This window comes from Triticum aestivum, chromosome 1D (assembly GCF_018294505.1).
Source record: "Triticum aestivum cultivar Chinese Spring chromosome 1D, IWGSC CS RefSeq v2.1, whole genome shotgun sequence".
In the NCBI taxonomy this organism is placed as follows: domain Eukaryota; kingdom Viridiplantae; phylum Streptophyta; class Magnoliopsida; order Poales; family Poaceae; genus Triticum; species Triticum aestivum.
In genome coordinates, this window is record NC_057796.1 from 466,300,512 (window position 1) to 466,306,687 (window position 6,176).

The 6,176-nt window shown below is 42.8% G+C and overlaps 1 long non-coding RNA gene across 1 annotated transcript; it reads right to left on the reverse strand.

The window, feature by feature from the left end:
* Positions 1 to 3,371: 3,371 nt before the first annotated feature.
* LOC123176153 (uncharacterized) lies at positions 3,372 to 5,849 on the reverse strand. The gene is made up of 4 exons (XR_006488387.1): positions 5,301 to 5,849; positions 5,144 to 5,190; positions 4,464 to 4,528; positions 3,372 to 3,746 (listed from the first exon to the last, which is right to left on the reverse strand). It is a non-coding gene; the product is annotated as an uncharacterized lncRNA (long non-coding RNA).
* Positions 5,850 to 6,176: the final 327 nt, after the last annotated feature.

Below are 6,176 nucleotides of genomic sequence, written 5' to 3' on the forward strand. Positions count from 1 at the left end.
TCCACTGGTACACAAGTCCCTTCTCCTCACTATACCATCCGTAATGATCATTACTACTTGCGTGTATTGTCATAGGTCTCTACTGGTTCTTGTCACATGCAGTTCTATGACTCAGTTACACTTTTTTGGACTCACCCAACACATTAAGCATGTATTTTTCCATGCCAGCAGTGACATACATCCATCACATTAAGCATCAATGCATCACACTAAACAATGCCATTAATAGTTCTCATTGTCCTTGTTCTCATTTACCTTTAGTATGTCTACACATACGGATATGATCTTCATAACCATCTACTGGACATGCATGCTAGATACATAGAAATATACTGCTTAGTTGTTAGTAACCCACATAGACAATGACATCGTCGGTGCGAGGCTGCTCCGTGGATCGAGTTCTCGTCATGCCGTTGTCCTTGTTGTGTAATACTATTTTTGCTAAGATGGTTTCCATGATGGCGATAAAATCCGTAGAGGAGACTCACACCAATGTCGGCGAGAAGCAGCCAAAGAAGGAGAAGCAACAGCTTAGGTAGTAGCCGCAGTGTCTGGTGCAGGTCCAGAGGCGGAGAAGCTGACCACCAACAAGGTGTGTCGTCAGGTCTCCCTCAAGATCAAAAACCACGCGGTGGCAAAGGCGTCGACACGCAGGCAGAGACAGAGAAACTGATGTTGCCACCAAGCACCCACGGTCCCAACTTCCATGGCACCCCGCCCATCCGTCCTCGTGCCGCAGCCCTCTAACTCTACAGGTGAGCACTCCCCGCGGACTTATAGTATTGTACACATCGGTGATCATTCACATTGGATACATTTTCAAAGTTAAAAGAAGTGTTCAAAGGTCACCATGGGATGAGCCCTTCCTTCACGGTTGTCTCGGTACGGTCAGTCCGGTTAGAGCCATTGCCTGTGGGATCGGATCACGTCTAGTCCAGTCAGGTCTAGTCAGCATCAGCTTAAGTTGTCAGGGCGTCCGCCCAATCTTTATAAATGGAAGTGTGTTTCTCTACACTACGAGATACTAGAGCTAAATGTATAGACAATGCTTGAACTTGCTGTCTATATTCACTTTCGTGCCCTAGTTGCATAATACCAAAAACTGGTGCAAAAAATTGGCTAATGCATTCAATTTGGAGTACTCGCCTTCTAAGACGTTATCTGTCGATGTGAACTGATATTCCTTTGTAGGCTAACAAGTGGGGGGCGCATATAAGAGGAGGGCGGAGAGAGCGAGCGTCACTCAATTACAGTGTTGTCAGTTACACTTTTGGACTCAACCAACACATTGATCATTTTTCCTCAATTACCTAAACCTACACATGCACCTCGGGTTGTTAACATATATGTGAGTCATTTGGACTCAGCAAGTAAATTACCAAGGATACTAAACTAACAATGCTTATGGGTTGGATGTGGATAAGGTGGTGAGGTTGCACCAAGCAATATAAACCAACTATTCCTATATCTAGCGCATTGAGGAAGGCATCGATTGATCACAAACTGCGTTGCGGTGGCCACCCTCCCCCTTTCTACTGTTCTTCTCCACCAAAAAGTCTCAAACTCTAGTGGCTTCTATGAAATCAATGTGTGTTGAGGTCAATTGAGAGGAACATAAGCTCAAATTGTTAATAAGTAGTATCTGACTCGACCGCACATAACACGACACGGGAAGAAGTAAGAAAGCCGACAGCAAAATCATGTGAGAGGGGGATTTTGGCCACCTCATCATGTGGTTCATGTCCATTGTCGCCAGGCTGGGTTCGGAGGGGCTAGGAGACGTGACGCCCCGAGCAGCAAACTGTGAATGCCTCAACTGAGAGGAGCCTTTCATCGGACCAATGTATCTCATGTAGCATCCTCCTCCTTGCCTCCTTCTTGGCTGCCATTTCACTCTCATCATGCATGTGAGTCAACACACACTCCCTCACACTCTTTGCATATGCCTCGCGCTGACGGCATTGCCTACACCTCGCTCGAGAAGTTCAAGCCTTTGGGTCGCACTCCTCCCCCGCCGGCAGTTGTGCTCACCCTCTGCGCCCGTGAGTCACTTGCTCTACAACGTTGCCACACACACCTTTCAGGGATCCAACATCAGCAGTTGTGGCGGCAACAACATCGCAGGTCTAGATGCACCCGTGCCGCTCCAGCGAGGCCATAGGAAGCACTCCCACAGCTACCGCAATCTGCCAGCGCACACTCCTGCTCCCGAGTCGAAGTTGGTCCTCGACAAGGTACATGAACCACAAGATGGTGTGGGAAGATGTGGCAAAGATGATGTCTCCATCAGGCGCCGGTGGTCCCAGCGTCAGGGTGGCCACACTCTGGCTCCACTGGTACACAAGTCCATTCTCCTCACTATACCATCCGTAATGATCATTACTACTCGTGTGTATTGTCGTAGGTCTATACTGGTTCTTGTGACATGCAGTTCTATGACTCAGTTACACTTTTTTGGACTCACCCAAGACATTAAGCATGTTTTTTTCCATGCCAGGACTGACATCCATCCATCACATTAAGCATTAATGCATCACACTAAACAATGCCATTAATAGTTCTCATTGTCCTTGTTCTCATTTACCTCTAGTATGTCTACACATACGGATATGATCTTCATAACCATCTACTGGACATGCATGCTAGATACATAGAAATATACTGTTTAGTTGTTAGTAACCCACATAGACAATGACATCGTCTGTGTGAGGCTGCACCGTGGATCTAGTTCTCGTCATGCCGTTGTCCTTGTTGTGTAATACTATTGTTGCTCAGATGGTTTCCATGATGGCGAAAAAATCCGTGGAGGAGACTCGCACCAATGTCGGCGAGAAGCACACTACAAGAGATCAGGCCTACTGTGATGAGCCAAAATATGTCATTGAATTGCTAATAACGTCACAATTTACCCGTGGGTGACGTTTTATGGGTGTCACACGCATCGTCACAGAATCCCCGTCACAGATTACTCCTAGTGATGGCGCGCGCAAAATAATGTCACCGAATATGGGACCTTCGGTGACGTTTCCTAGAATGTCAACAACTTGCTATTTCTATGACGGGCAATTAATGTCACGTGTTAGGAGCAAATATGCCATATTATACCATATTCAGCAAATATGCCATATTATAACATATTCAGTGACAGCACATCAACACCCGCAAATATATTCCCACTACTAGCATCACTACTTTCATTATTGATGAAGACGACATCATTAAATTTCAAATAATTTGCAATGAATTATCGAATCCACTATATTGCAAATGCATATCACAAAGTATTTAATTCACATCACATCACACTATACAAATAAGTTAAGAGCCAAATTGCATTATAAGTTGGAATTAAAGACAAATCATAGTATTATTTATTCCATCTGTCAGCCAAATCATCTTCTAAATACAAAATGACAAAAAAAATATCACAGACTCAAGTTTGACACGAGAATAAATAAGACGAAAAGTAATATTTACATAACTAAAAGACCACTTATGTTGTCCTGATGACTGCAATGTATGATTAAATAACTATCTTTCTTTCACAAAATGATGGCCTTCATGCACCATCAGGTTGGACTGATTTGCTTGCTGAGTTGCTTGAGCCCTTAAAAGAAATCCAATCAGGTTATCCATCTCATGTTGCTTCTTTTGCCAGGCTTATTCTTCTCTTGTTGGCTCTTCTTTGCATCTCTTCAAATTCTCTATCTTGTGCTTCATGTCTCGCGGCTAAATCCTCCTGGTGCCTATAAATTGATGAAACATAACAACATGTTGCACCTTAATGAGATGAAAACATATAGATAACAAGGTATAAGAGTACCACTAAGAAACTTATAATCTATCGAATTATGAATCTAAGTACATTATTAACAAGATTTGCGGGTATGTGGATGGGTCAATAAAACATTAAGTTAGGTTAGCGGAACAAGAAGACACAAACTTGTATAAAACATTGTCAGTCAAAATATTTTACATAGATCACTGTTGCACTTTTAACTAGTGTGCCACTTATAGTTTAAGTAGCATCCGAATGACTAGTGAGGGCACTACGGCAGCAGATGGTAATGCACTATAGTGATCTACTGAAGATATTTCATAGTTAGTTGCATAAGTATAGTTGTTTGACGCTTTGGTTACTACAGAAGTTTAGATCAGCACATCACAAAAAAATAGATTAGTAATGTACTACAAAATCACAGAGCAAAACACAAAAATGTTTCTTTAGTAAGGAGTGACATCCATTCGATATATTGAACAGTCTCAAAACGATGCAATATCCAAAGGTCATCACCCAACCATAGTAGGCAACCTTATTGTTATTAAGTGTGTGTTTTCTCATCTCTGAATTGATTCAAACATGCTATGAATTTGGTAGATCATCACCATATGTACAACTAAGTGCCATAAGCAACTAGAACTAGTACTGTAAACTACACTATTTGAATCGGTTGTGTGCTTACACATCTTCTTCTGCAGCTACAGCTAATTGTGTACTCGCACTGCTGTTGTACGATGCTTCCTCAATCTAAATATAAGAAATAAAAATTTAAGTTATGGGCAAAGGAAGTACACGATGAGCTTAAATGTTAGGCGTACACAACCAGCTGGTAAGGAATTATCCAGTATTGCATTGTATGCAAATAGAAAGTGGAGAAGCAAGTAGTAAAAAGAACAAGCTTCAGACTGTACCAACATAGCAAGGCCGATAAGATTATCTTAATATTGCAAACCCAATCTTCTACCTACAGTAAGCGTCGACTAATGCACCTACGTTTACGGAATAAAACAGAGAAGACAAAAAATTTACTGACAAGTGTTCACATGGAGAAAAAATATTACAGAATACCAAAATCATCTTCTCTTTCACCGAGCAGTATTAGCCCATGATAGGAGCCCTCAACATATCTTTAGCTTGTTAACTTTTATCACAGAATATTAATTTATTGTCCATAACTACTAATAGAAGGCAATTCCTAGTACAGTTTCATTGTTAAATGTTAATACTCTGAACGTAGAGTCTAGTCACATATTAAATGTTCTGGAGACTGCATGATCTTGCAGCTTAAAGGGGAAACATGACTTGAAATTATTCATTTTAGAAATTTAGAGACAGGGAGGAACATATACGTATAAACCATACCTTTGAGAAGAGCAAAGGGCATTGATCTTACTCCTTATCTAGATGAACTGCAACTAGGAAAAGGAGATCTTAAATAGGTGGTTAGAACAATCAAATTACAGATCACAAATCTTACATCCAGAAATTATGGAAGAAATAAGGAAGCAGCGAAATATACCCTCGAATAGTTGGAAGGGGACCAGATCTAATGGTATTGCAGCGGGGTTCCTTGCAGAGTTTCTCACCCATCCCCTAGCCTCACTGCATCATCGGGTTGCCTCTTCCAAACCTGTTGTCTCCAGCCGCCGCCATCTTGTTGGTCACTGGACGAAACCAAACTTCTAAATCAGCATCTAATCTCAAGTAGTGGCTGATGGAGGGGTGGTGAGGAAACGTCCAGATCTTGGTAAAGCACGAGGTAGGAAAGGAAGCTGGGGAAGGCGCTGGAGTGGGCGATGGTGAGGATGAGGCGAGCGGCTATGATGTTGCGTGTAGAGGCTGGCGACTTCGATGTCGCGGGTTGGCGGATCCGATCTTGGCCGGCGAGGCGTGGCGGCCGTTCCTTGTGGAGAGCGAGCGCGGCGGCCGGGGCTTGATGGGAGGGCGGGCGAGCAGCCGTCATTGGAGAAGGATTACGCGGCTGGTGCCGCAGGGTGCGCCGGGCGGCGTGATCCTCAAATCTCGCCGCTAGATGCAGTCGTGGGGTAGAGGGGGTGGAGATGGGGATAGAAATTGGAGGGAGTTGGTTCCGCGCAGCTGAAAAAATAAGGGCGTAATTAATTGGATGCGGCAAAAATTTAGGAAAGTGGAGCGAAAAGTGTTTTTTAGTGGAAAGGGAATGGTTTATTTTCGAGTTAAATACAGCAGTATGTAAATGAGATGGCAAATGATTTAAACAGCGGTGTAACTCGTACAAAAACATTATGATGTGGTTTGTTCCATGCAATTTTTTTTGGAAGAACTCTACCTAAATATATGTGCAAAGTTGTACATAGCGACCTTATAATTATGAAAATAAAAAAACAAAATAAGTACTTCAAAGTGGAACAAGGAC